Source organism: Oryctolagus cuniculus, chromosome 11 (assembly GCF_964237555.1).
Source record: "Oryctolagus cuniculus chromosome 11, mOryCun1.1, whole genome shotgun sequence".
Lineage (NCBI taxonomy): Eukaryota > Metazoa > Chordata > Mammalia > Lagomorpha > Leporidae > Oryctolagus > Oryctolagus cuniculus.
Genome location: NC_091442.1, coordinates 80,862,370 through 80,876,557, shown reverse-complemented (window position 1 = coordinate 80,876,557; position 14,188 = coordinate 80,862,370). Strand labels below are relative to the sequence as shown.

Here is a 14,188-nt window from a genome sequence, read left to right as displayed (position 1 = left end):
GGAAACAAATCCATGCACACTGGATACAAACAGATATGCACAAAACCTAATTCTCATAAAAGGGACTTGTGGTTTAAAAACTCCTGCACAAACTACACATGTTAGAGAATATTGTTAATGAAAGTACAAGCAAACTATAAATAAATGGTGAATTCACATTTTCCTACTCTGGTATACTTTATCAACTATATCATAAGTTCAAAATAATGGTGATCTATTCAGATTCTATACGATATGAACTAAAAATGAAATTATCAAGAAGAAAATTTTCAAATGTCTTCCTGAATTTAAGGTAACAACATAAAGGGTGACTCTCCCTACATATATATTTTCTTCAGATTACTTCAGATTACTATCAGTAAAATTTATAAATTTTTACTGGTTTATTTTATTCATCAAGGTATAGCTTTAGCAGTTTAAAAATTGGTTCCACACCATGCTTTGTGAAAATGAAGACAGTAATTTAAAAAGGAACTTTATTTATATCACTTTTATTTATTAAGCTTTAACCTATATAAAAATTCCTAAATATAAAAAATGAGGAAATTAAATGTCAAAGGAACACATTAGGTATCATACATAGATAATAACCCTTACATTTTCTTATTGCCTTTGTATAATCAACATATACTATTTAAGAAAAATCCAATCCTTATTTAACAGTTTTGCATATAGGGTCTTCTCTTTGTCTTTCCGTGCCTTTCAGCAATTCTAACTTGAGAGCTTTATCTTCTGGTGCCATCTCCTGAGCTTTCTTAGATCAGTCAAAGGGCCAGCACTGTGGCGTAGTGGGTAAACCCGCCGCCTGCAGTGTGGGCATCCCATGTGGGCGCCAGTTCAAGTCCCGGCTGCTCTACTTCTGATCCAGCTCTCTGCTATGGCCTGGGAAAGCAGTAGAAGATAGCCCAAGCATTTGGGCCCCTGTATTCACATGGGAGACTTGGAAGAAGCTCCTGTCTCCTGGCTTCTGATGGCACAGCTCCACCTGTGTGGCCATCTGGGGAGTGAACCAGTGGATGGAAGACCTCTCTCCCTCTCTGCCTCTGGCTCTGTAACTCTGCCTTTCAAATAAATAAATAAGTAAATCTTTAAAAAATAATTAGTCAAAACTTGATCTTATTCCTTGAACATCCTTGCCGTCCTTGAGCTCTGTGATACAGTGCTTTGGTATTCGGTGGGTCTATTTCCAGAGCTTCCAAACAACTGTCGATTGTTCCCTGCCAGTTTGACATCTGTAGCTGACAAGCGCCAATATTCAGTACTTGGCTTAAAGCTATGGTCGCAGCCTGGATCTATCTGCTTTCTCGATACCAGCATTTGAATGATCCACATTTCTTAAAACTTTTGTATATTGTTAAATGACCATTTCCCAGTTTTGAGATTTGGAAAAAAAAAATTACAGTTATTTTTTAAGTCTTCTGTTACTAGTACACATTTGAATACATCCTTCAATCTGCAGCTGCTTCCTCAGGGAAATCGGGTGTCTCAGCATCAGCAGAGTCTTTGGGGAATACTTTCCAATCACCTCATTCTTTCAGTTTTCCACATTCTGCAATGACACAGTTGGGCAGGTTTTGCCTTTCACTTCCACATTTCCCAGGGTCCTGGCCACGCCTATTCCTTTAATTACTTGGACAAATCCCATGTTTCCCATCCAAATGAGGAGTTAGAACTGTTGTGATGAAGAAGTGAATTTTACACCACTACAACAAGTATCAGTCAATTGTGCCATTTGGATACTTTTCATGCATCATGAATTATTAAAATTTGATGCATGAAAAGTATCCAAATGGATACTGACATGAAGAGCTTAACCATACCATCACAGAATAGAAAACATTCACATTCCCAGCCTCTCTTACAGAGAACCACTGCATACAACACGGGACTTATCTGGCATTTACACCAGTGGAGTCACAAGTTAGAAAACTAATCTTCTGGCCAGCAAGGTAACAGTTGTTTGAATCCTCTTGATTAGCAATGGCAGCTATCTAGTCTCCATCTCCAAGTGTCAGCTGTACCCAGGGCAGGGAGTGTAACTTGGGTAGTAATGCGTGGATAAGAGCCTGCAAAGAATCTACTTAAGTAGATTCTGCACTTTGCAACTAAGAACCACAATCAGTTCAGCTTAACGGCTTCTTTAATAGGTCCTTTATATTTCCCCTTTACATGTACACTTCTAATTGTTATATAACATTATCTTCTCACAAGAATAAATGCATACAAGTTATAAAAACATAAATATATCCACTTTGACAGCAACTAGTCTGACCCACAGCCCAGACTCCTTAAAAAGATATATATGAAAAGAATGAGAAGAAAAACTAGACTAGAAGAAAATATTTGCAAAAGATGTACTAATAAAGGAATACTATCCAAGATACACAAAGATCTCTAAAAGTACAATAAAAACATGAACAATTTGGTTAGAAAATGGGCCAAATATTTAATAGATGCATGAATAAAGAAGATAAACAGGTAGTGAAAACATACATGGAAAGATGCTTAGCATAATATACTAGGGAATTGCAAATTAAGACAGTAAGATACCCTACATGCCTATTAGAATGGCCAAAATCCAAAACATTAACAATACCAAATGCTGATAATGATATGCAGAACAATAATTCTCATTTATTGCTTGTGGGAATGCTAAATTGTATTATACTTTGGAAGAACAGTTTGGCAGTTTCTTATAAAACTAAATATATTCTTGCCATATGATCCAGTAATTTCACTCTGGTATTTCAAATGAGTTAAAAACTTAAGCCTACACAAAAATCTGCTCATGGATGATTTATAATAGCTTGATTCACATCTGTCAAAACATGGAAGCAACTAAGATGCCCTTTATTTGGTGAACGAATAAATAATTGGTGTCTTACCCAGAGAATGGAATATTATTCATCACTAAAAATAATGAGCTAACAAGACATGAATAGACACAGAGGTAACTCAAATACACAGTACTACATGACAGAAACCAATGTGAAAAGGATACATACTGTATGATTCCAGCTGTAGAACATTCTGGAGGAGGAAAAACTATGGAGGCAGTAAAATAATCAGTGTCTAGTAGGGGTTCTGGGGAAAGTTATAGATGAGCAGGCGGAGCACAGAGGATTTCAGTTCAGTGAGAGTATTCTGTATGATACTAGAATGGAGGGTAAATGTCAATATGTATTTGTCCAAACCCAAAGAACAAACAGCAAGAGTGAATATTAATGTGAACTTTGGATGATAAGGATGTGCCTATACAGTGGAGGATGGCCCAAGTGCTTGGGCCCCTGCACCTGCATGGGAGACCAGGAGGAAGCACCTGGCTCCTGGCTTCGGATAGGCATAACTCTGGCCGTAGTGGCCATTTGGGGGGTGAACCAACGGAAGGAGGACCTTTCTCTCTCTCTCTTTCACTGTGTAACTCTGTCAAATAAATTAAAAAATATATATATAAAAAAGATGTGCCTACTAAGATTCATGGATTGTAAAAATGAACCACTCTGGTGTGGGATTTTGAAGTGGTGGTAAGGTGACAGTACATATGCTGAGGAAGGAGGAATATGGGAAATCTCTATATTAGCTGCTTAGTCTGACAATGAACTTGAATAATCTCTAGAAAATAAAGCCTACTTTTAACACTCAAAAGAAGCAGGAATTCCTAGAATGTTGGGACCTACCTCTGGCTTCAATTCTGCAACCCCTGTCTTACACTTTACTTTTCAACTTGGAACTGCAGGTGGTTGCAATTACCATCATAATGTTGTCAGCCTCTGTTGTTGAATGAACTTCTTCTCTGCCTATATGACTAAATCACACTTAACTATTTGACTCAGTTCTGGTTCCCCATCTTCTAGAAATCCCTTTTTTGTTAGGTAATTCTCTTCTGCCTCACCATAATACCATGGGCACAAATCTAGACTGGATTTAATATACTGAGTTATAAATCTAAAAAATAGCTCCAAGAGGACCATTAGTGTGTAAGTCTCCTGAGTATTAAACTATACAGTTATCTTTCTTTGAATTGCTGTTATTTATAAAAATGCCTAAGATTTAAAAGTTGAATTCAAGACTCACATTTGATTCACAGTAATAGAAAGGCAATTACTGAGGTAATCTCTCATATTTACATGATTTTTAAAGAAACATCTAGCATAACATATTGCATTCAAAGAGTGAAACTAAACAAAAGCTGATTTCTAAAGAGCATTTTTAAGATGACACTTTCTACGTCAAAAAAGATATATATAAATATTTTGTACCAATAAAACTCCTAGCATAAATAGGTACAAAGCTAAATACAACAATTACTACTGGAATCTAGCAACCATTTATTTACTGTTTCAAAACAATTTCAAGTTTCAAATGAATACAGTGTCATTGTGGTTAAATTATATAAATGAAAGGTTATAAAATAAACCAAAAATTTCAATTTCTTAATAGAAAAATTAAAACTTACTATCAAAGAATACAATATACATAAAGAAAAAATTGCAAATTTATTTTAGTATAACAGAAAGAATAATATCTTCATTAGTTTAAAGTCTTGGATGTGACCCGTTTTAGAAATGTATAACCAGTATGCAAACTTATGTGTGCTATCTGATCTTTCCACCTCATAGGTTTGTATGGGTAGCCAATGAGTCATTTACATGAGCCACTTTTTAATGCTTTGCATTTTGCCATTTCCTTAAATTGCTTTACTTCTAAGCTCTAAATATCTGAAATCTTCCTTTTTGGATAAAGTCTTCTATATTTTCAGGACTCTGAAATCAGCAGTTTCCTATGATTTATGCTCACTTTCATTCCTGTTTCTTATTCTTCATTTTCAGTAAACATCACGTTTTCTATTCCATTGACCCTTTAACAAATGTTTGCTGAAATCAAAAATGCTGGAGTCAAAGGACAGCTTCAGTATGGACTAACTCTTCTAGTTCTCCTTTCCTCCCTGGTAGTCTACCATGCCTGAGTCTATGTTAGTTAATTAAAATGTATGGTTTATCCATCCACATCTCCTGAATCCATTTTCTGTTGCTATAATGAAATACCTGTGACTGGGTACTTTATAAAGAAATAAGGCTGATTTTTCTCACAGTTCTGAAGATTCAAGACCATAGTACGAGTATCTACTGAACTTGAGTGAAGCTTATGGCTATATCATAACAAGGAAATGACATTATGGTAAGATTGTGTGCAAGAGGGAGAGATCACAGGGCCAGAGAGAAAGGAGGTTCAGGCTTGCTCTTTTATTATAATTTACTATCTTAGAAACTAACTGAAGTTCTATAAGAACTATCTTAATTTCCTCCAAACATCAGGCCTCCAGTGACCTAACCACCTTAACCGGTTCCAGCTCTTAAAGATTCTACCACCTCAATAGCACCACATGGAGGACAATTTTCCAACACAAAAATCCTTACGGAACATATTCAAACCATATCCAAACCATAGATACATTTTGGAAAATGACAGGAAAGTCAATTACAATGATGGAATGCTTCTAGTTTCAGCCTAATGAATCTCAGGTAATTCCTCCCAGCTACTTAGAAATTCTATTTTATGTGAAAGTGATTCTTTTAAATTCCAGAGCATGATATTCATTTATCTCTTCTTTACCTGGAATTCACAGACTTCCTCTAACACTGTACTGAAGTTACCTTGAAGATTGTCAAGAACATTCATGAACAGAGTTCTTACTAAGTGTCCTACTTGTCTAAGTACTTTAGTATAAGTATTCTCTAATTTTCCAAACAACTCTGAGATAGGCATTGTTACTCTTATTTTACAGCTGAGGATAGAGATAGGCCAAATAACATGTCAAGAGAGTGTTGTTCTCAAAACTTAATTGACATGATTCTTTCCTGCTTCCCATCCTCTTTCCACCTCTTTCTTAAAAGGCGAATGATGAGACCTATAGGTTCTTCCAAGCTTTACTGAGTCTTCAGAGTCACTTGGGATTCTTTGAATTCCTCAGTAATCTGGACTTGATCTTTAACTCATTTAACACATCCTTCCTTGAAAATTGCAAGTCTTTCTTCAACTCAATATTACCTCCAATATTCTGACATTCAAATGCACACCCATATTATGACTATAAGATCAGCATTTATTGCTTTTTTGTGGACAGGTTTTCAAGAATGTTCTGTCAGCTACTAAAATTCACTTTATTTAGGTTACTTAATCACTCTTCAAAAATTATTTCTAGTATTTGGTGACATGATCTGTCAATTATTCTGCCTTAAGATATCACTCTTCCCATCATGTATATATGCCATAATTTCTTCATCTAGTCATCAGTTGATGGACATCTGGGTAGATTCCATGTCTTAGCTATTGTGAATTTAGCTACAATAAACATGGGGGTACAGATAACTCTTTACTACTCAGCCATAAAAAAAGAAAAGGAAATCCTGTCTTTTGCAACGAAATGGATAAAACTGGAAACCATTATACTTAGTTAAATAAGCCAGTCCCAAAAAAGAGATACCATATGTTTTCCCTGATCTGAGGTAACTAGTAGAGTACAATAAATGTAATGGATTGGAGTGAAATTGACATTTTGAGATTTATTATTGTTTACAGACCTTGTCTCTACTGTTGAGGAATCATGTTTTTTTTCTTCACACTACTTGTTGAATTCTTACTATAGAGCTAATCTTATGAGTATAAATAAACTGAAAATAAATCTTTGTAAAAATTAACAGTGGGAATAGGAGAAAGCGGAGGAAAAAGGGTGAAAGTATGGTGGGAAGCATCATAATGTTCCTAAATCTGTATATATGAAATACATGAAATTTATATACTTTAAATAAAAATTTTTTAAAAAGATATCACTATTACTGCCTCTCACTGTCACTGAGCTCTATTATCAGTCAAGTTGTCATCAATCCTTTAAAATATTTCTTAGTTTTAGTAGGTAACATAGTTATCATTTAGTCCCACATCTCCATTGCCAATATTTAACATTCATTCTATAAATTCTAATGGTTCCTCACTAAGTGGTAAATAAAATATAGCTCCTCTACATCACAAACATAGAGTCTAGTGGAAGGACAACAATTTTGACAGAAGTTAACCCAATAAAAGTCAAGTGCTGTAACAGAGGTGAGTGTGAAATCCATGGCTGTAAAGAGCCAATATTACTTCTTTGGAGAGCTGAAGGATTGTTTCATTATAAGGATTCTTCAGGAGTGATCAGAAGATGAAGCATCATGCTAATCACTACAACATTTATTACCTATTATAATCACTCATCTTTTGTGCTTATTTTCTTGTTCATAATCTGAATTACTTGGAATAAAGGACCACTTGGGTTTCTTAACTTTTATAGCCCTAGCATATAGCATGCTATCTGTTAAGTGAATGATGTAGTTTTACTTTAAAAATATTGCTTGTATCCAGTTAATTTAATTAGGAATAATCCAATAATAAATGCAAATTTTGAGAAAAAAATTGTTCAGCATATTTCTTTGATAAGCAAACTTGAAGGAACACTTGATTAATGATAGCATTATTTTCCTAATCTTCAAGTTACACAACTTTGACTTTCATCTTTGATTTTGCAAATACCAGAATTATCCCTAGATGGGATGCAGTTAATCCTATTTATTATTGCACATTTCATTAAGTTAAAAAAACTTCACAGAAAATAGTTTTTATGAAAATATTAGCATAATGAGCTCTGAGTAATAGGTCTCAAATCTCATCAAAATATTTTCTCTATCCTTTCATTTTTTAATTTCATTAAGATGTGCTAAGAGTTCTTGGCTATTGTTTATGAAGGGAAGTTCTTATATCTGTGCCAAACTACAGATCAATCACTCTTAAATTCTTCCTCAACAACCTATGACAGCTGCTTAAATTATAAATATGCGTGTCTTATCCATAAAGCTTGCATTTACACAGTGCATTGCTTCTCTTTTGAAGTACTATGAATAAAGCTGCTAACAGCATTCACATACCAGTCTTTGCATGGACATGTTTTCATTTTTCATGGGTAAACATCGGAACCAAGCAGTGTAATTAGTGGGTCATATGGGAGGAGAATGAAACTGCAAACTCTCTCTCAAAGTGAATATATAGTTTTGAATTCTCACTACAAAGAATGACATTTCTAGTGGCTTAATGGATTGTGTCAATATTTGGTATTAGCAGTCTTTTATTTTTTAATGATTACTGATTTATTTATTTGATAAGCAAAAAGAGAGATAGAAGGATAGAAAGAGCTTTCTTATCTGCTGGTTTACTGGAAAAATGACTGTAAAATCCAGAGCTGGGCCAGGAATTCAATCCCAATCTCCTATGTGGGTGGCAAGCCCTAAGTACTTGAACCATCACCTGGGCTTCCCAGGGTATGCTGATGCATAGGAAGCTAGAATTCGAAATGCAGTTAGGACTAGAATCTAGGCACTCTAATATGGGATGTGGGTGTTCCAAGTATAAGTTTAACCTCTGCAACAAATACCTACTCCACTCTTTTAATATGACACAATCTTGTGGTTTCTAATTAGCATTTTAATTTGCATTTTTCTGATGACTAAAGATATTGAACATATCTTTGCTAGTATTTTGTTAGTAATTTGGATATTTTTGTTTGATATGCATGTTCAAATCTTTTGACTACATTTTTATTGGGTTGTCTTCTAGATACAAATTCTTTTCAGATATATGTATTTAGGTATTTTCTCTCAGGCTACTGACTGGCCTTTAATTTTTCTAATAGCATCTTTTTAAGAGGCAGAAAATTATAATTTTGATAAACTGAAGAAATAGTTCATCATGTTTCTTCTATTAAGAAATTATTTCATAAGTCAAAGTTGTAAATATTTTTTTCTGTTTTCTACTAGAATTTTGTATCAACATTTTTACATTTTGGCATATGAAAAATTTTTTAATTGATTCATACAATGTAAGGCATAAGTCAAGTTTTTTTAAATGAACGTAAATATGTTTTCTTCAACATCTTTTGCATTTAATTGCATAGGTATTTTTTATCAAAAACCAATTGATTACACACATATATATAGGCCTCTTTTTTTTTTAACAGATTCATTTATTCATTTGAAAGACAGAAAGAGAGAAGAGAGGAGAGAGAGAGGGAGAGAGGCAAAGAGGGAGGGGGAGAGAGAGAGAGAGAGAGAGAGAGAGAGAGAGAGAGAGAGAGATCTTCCATCTCAACTTTTCAACTGCTGGTTTACTTCCCAAATGGCCACATTAGCCACGGCTAGTCCAGGCCAATGCCAAGAGCCAGGAACTATATCTTGTTTTCCCAAATGAGTGGCAGGGCCCCAAGCACTTGAGCCATTCCACTGTCTTCCAAGGTATGTTAGCAAGAAGCTGAAGAGGATGCTGACAGCTGGGACTCAAATTGGTATTTTGAAACGTGATGCGGGCATTGCAAGTTGCAGCTTTACACAGTACTCCACAACACTGGCTGTGTGTGGGCCTATTTCCAGACTCTCTACTCTGTTCCACTGATTTATATGTGCATCATTATTGTCAATAACTCACTATCTTTACACTGTAGCTTTACTGTATGTCCTAAAATTGGATAATGTAAGTCTACCAGATTTGTTCTCCTTTATAAAAATAGCTTTCACTGTTTTAGCCCTTGGCATTTCCATTTCAACTCTAAAATCAGTATGCCATTTTTTTATGGAATGCATACTTGTTTTTTTCATTGGCATTTTATTGAACCTAGAGATTAATTTGGGAAATTGATATCAATAATATTAAATCTCTCAACCTACAAACCAGAAGTATCTGTTATATATATATATATATTTTGACAGGCAGAGTGGATAGTGAGAGAGAGAGAGACAGAGAGAAAGGTCTTCCTTTGCCGTTGGTTCACCCTCCAATGGCCACCACGCCTGGCGCGCTGTGGCTGGCGCACCGCACGGATCCGAAGGCAGGAGCCAGGTGCTTCTCCTGGTCTCCCATGGGGTGCAGGGCCCAAGCACTTGGGCCATCCTCCACTGCCTTCCCTGGCCACAGCAGAGAGCTGGCCTGGAAGAGGGGCAACCGGGAAAGAATCCGGCGCCCCGACCAGGACTAGAACCCCGTGTGCCGGCGCCGCTATGTGGAGGATTAGCATATTGAGCTGCGGTGCCAGCTTGTTATATATTTTTACCATTTAAAATTTTTTTTTAGCAATAACTTTCAATTCCTGGGAATATAAGACATATTTTAAAATTCCTAGATATTTCATGGTTTTGATATAGCTGTAAATAGTTGAATTAAGTTTTTATATTTCAAACATTTGTTGCTAATATATAAAATGCAATTGAGGCTGTCGCTGTGGTGCAGCAGGTTAAGCTGCTACCTGCAACACTGGCACCCTATATGAGTGGCGGTTTGCGTTCTGGATGCTCCACTTCCAATCCAGCTCCCTCCTGAGGTCTCGGGGAAAGTAGTGGCAGATGGCTGAAGAGTTCAGGCCCTTGCCACTCACGTGGGAGACCCAAATGTTCTGGGCTCCCAGTTTAGGCCTAATGCAGCCCCTGCCATTGTGGCCATTTGGGGAGTGAACCAGTGAATGGCAGATCTTTTTTTTCTCTTTCTCTATCTCCCCTTCTCTCTCTGTAACTCTGCATTTTAAATAAATAAATATATAAATAAATATTTTAAAAACTACTATTCAATTTTATATCTTGGTTTTATAAGCAATGAACCTAATGAACGCACAAATTATAGTTTCATCAAATCTTTTTTTCATGCATACTTGGTTATGTCAAGTCTGAATGAAGACAGTCTTACCTCCTCTTTTGAAGCCGGATGGTTCATCCTGACATACTAGAACAGGCTAACATATCAACAGGATGAAACTCACTGACTCATACCTAACAAAAGGACATTTTCCCCTCTCTGACATTATTGTTTAGTACTTAAGTCCAGGACAAAGTTTAATAAAAGAATTACTACTACATATAAAGAAAGCAGAAGAACCAAATGAAAACTAACAAGATTATTTAAGTATTTTTGCAAACCCCGTTTTATAAAAAAAAAAATTAAAATTTATACCACATTTCAAATTACTTCAGAATGAGGAGAAAAAGAAAACTAGGGAAATATATATATATATTTCTGTTTTCTAGACAAGGAAAAATTCTCAAGTCATAGAGCAACAAAGAAGGTCATAATTAAAGCATTGCTTTCCGCATGTTGGAAATGTGACCTGAGAGTGCAAAGACGCAGAAGTGGTTTGCTAAAATACAACAGAAACTCCTTAAAATTCTTACTCTCTAAAGCTCAAACCAACCAGGACAAGTAATACTATATGTTCATGGACAATTGGACAAAGAATTTAAATGGAAAAGGAACAAGCGAAATTTTGAAATATCCCCAAACCAAATGAAGAGTTTAGTTCATTTGCGATTATAACTGTTAGCTAATAAATAACTTGAACAGAGTCATTATGGGTGACAGATACTATTCTGGGCATTTTCCATAGTTAATTAGTTTCCAAGGAAACTCAGTAAGACTGGTACTACTATTATCTTCAAAGTATAGATAAGGAGGTTGAGGCACCCAGAAGTTAAATAACTCACCAAATTCTCACACACAGTTAATATTGAGTTTTGATCCAAATCTCTCTGGATCAAGAGTATAGTCACTTACCTACAACAAAAAGATGGGTGTATTGATAAACTACTATTTCCCTCATCAAACTGGTAGAGATTACTTAATTATTGCAGTGTTACTTGATGCTGCCAACATTGATATGAGGTACATGTATTCAATAATAGTGGTAATGTGGACTTGTACATTGGTGTAGTATTTTGAGGTTATTTGGCAATATGCATCAGAAGCCTTAAAACTCTTTGAACATTTGATCTAGTAATACCATTTCTACAATGCTCCCTAAATAAATAAATTTGTGAAAAAAATTTTATTTAGAAAGGTATTCACCCTAGCATTCTTTTTTCCCTTAACAGTTAAAAATAAAGAATCACAAAACATGCTATAACACAAATGGATTTCAAATATGTCATGATAAATAAAAGAAGCCAGATTCAAAGGCTACATTCTGAATGACTCTGTTTGTCTGACATTTTAGAAAAGTAAAAACTATATAGTTATAAGACAAATAACTGCCAGTGGTTAAGGGTGAGGGAAGATTGTGGTGGTGAAGATGAGGTGTTTTACATGACTTGAAGCATATGTCAAAACTCATAACTGAGCAATAATAAAACACAAATTTTACAAGGTGTAAAGTAAAAAAAGCTAATTAACATGTTGGCAGATTACCCTAGATTGCCACCCACGCTAAGCCTAAAATGATTATCTGGACAGGGCTTTTAGTTGTTAGACTTTTATGCTCAATAACTCAACAGGGTCAATTTCAATTATTTGGTAGAATGGTTAGAGCTCTGACCCCCTCATACTCAGAAGCAGACCTTCTGGAAAGCAAATGTATTAGTGATTCAAGGTCTTTTTGTTTTTCTCTTGCTTTTTGTGATTAGGAATTGTGAAATGTTAACTAAATAATTGCTAAAATAGATTTTCCTATTTACAACTGACTCCAGAGGAAAATGCTACTTTCACAGAAAAGTGCTATTTGAAGCTAATTTTTCAGCACACTCCTATGTGTTTTTATTTTTTATTTTTTGCTGCAGTTTCACTTCGTGTGACACGCATTTAATGTCTAAGGTCTTTATACATTTCATATTACCAGGTCAACTCTCCTACTTACATATGTAAATATAAAATAGAGATTTTATTTCAACAAACAACTAATTACTATAGGCATTCAATAGTATTCTTAATCTCAACATGCTAGTCTGATCGGTATTTCCATTAATGAAATAAAGGGACATGCTTACTACTAGGTCCCCTGGGCATCCTCCATTCCAACCCTAATTGAAAGACAATCACAAGAATGCTGTTTACCAAGGAGACACATCTCTAATTTCCACAGAACATCTTCTCAGTTCTAATGCTTTAATCAAATACTTAATTTTCTTATTTTATTAAAAGTTAAACTAATAAATAGCATAAATATTAAACAATGTTCCTCTATCTATTGGAATGCTTCCGTTATACATTGTATGGATATTTAAAAGACATATCAATGGATATCAGAGTGTTCTTAAGTCAATGCTATTGAGACACCAGGCAAGAGGAACCTGAGGTGTTCAATGGTATCTCATCAGCAAAACATTCTTCCTCCTGGTGACAGTCCATCTCATTTCCCCTTTCATTATGCTCTTTGCTGAACTATCACCTTATCAATGATGTCTTCCTTGAATGCTACACATACTGGTTCTCTTCTTCCTACAGTCTTTCCACTTAACAATTACCATTCTTCAACATAATATATATTTAATTAGCTTATCTTTTTCTTATTGTCAAACAATAGTATAAAAATCCAAGAGAGCTGAAAATCACTGTTGTATCTCACCTTCACATAATAGGCACTCAGTCAACACTAGCTTAATAAATCAAACAGTACTGGCCACTTGCCCATCTGATTCTTACAGCTGACAGTAATGGCCTAATTGGACGCTACATCACCATCATGAAAAGGTTACTGTACACTGCATTAGATTCCTGAATGTCACTCCCACTTGCATCTCAGACCTCCAGATGTCACTTTGATTTGTTGGATAACTCTTTCTACTTAAAATAAATCTATAATTCCATTTCACATGAACTTTTCTTTTTTAGTGTTTGATTCAATGAATTTCATTTTATTTGAAAGGCAGAGAGATGGAGAGACAGAGAGACAGGACATATCTTCCATGTGCTGGTTTATTCCCCAACTGGCCACAATAGCCAGGACAGTGCCCAACCAAAGCTTGGAGCCAAGAACTGAATCTGGGTCTCACACACGGATGTCAGGGACCCAAGTATTTGAGCCATCATCTTCTGCTTCTTAGTGTGTGCAGAGCCAGGACTTCAAGATAGGTACTCTGAAAGGGGTTCCAATTGTCCCGAGTAATGTCCTAACTACTGAGCCACATGCCTGCCCCTATTGGACAGATCTTCAGCCACATTCAAACTATTTCCTCCACTTCACCTGCACTGTGCATTATTAAGGCTTGTGTATCCTTTGCTGCACTGTTAAGACCAGAAAAAGCTAGAACTTATTAAGCAACGAAGTGTTTTTTTTATAAATTATTTAAACCCAAATTCTGGAGTCAAGTTTGCCATTGGTAAGTAAATGAGGTAATGTAATTAAAGGGCACAT

At 35.4% G+C, this 14,188-nt stretch overlaps 1 protein-coding gene and 1 pseudogene across 6 annotated transcripts in view; both read right to left on the bottom strand.

Moving 5' to 3' along the window:
- Positions 1–14,188, bottom strand: part of NAV3 (neuron navigator 3) — a 430,062-nt gene that overhangs the window by 104,910 nt on the left and 310,964 nt on the right. The window lies entirely within an intron of this gene.
- LOC138844250 (peptidyl-prolyl cis-trans isomerase D pseudogene) lies at positions 965–5,766 on the bottom strand (annotated as a pseudogene).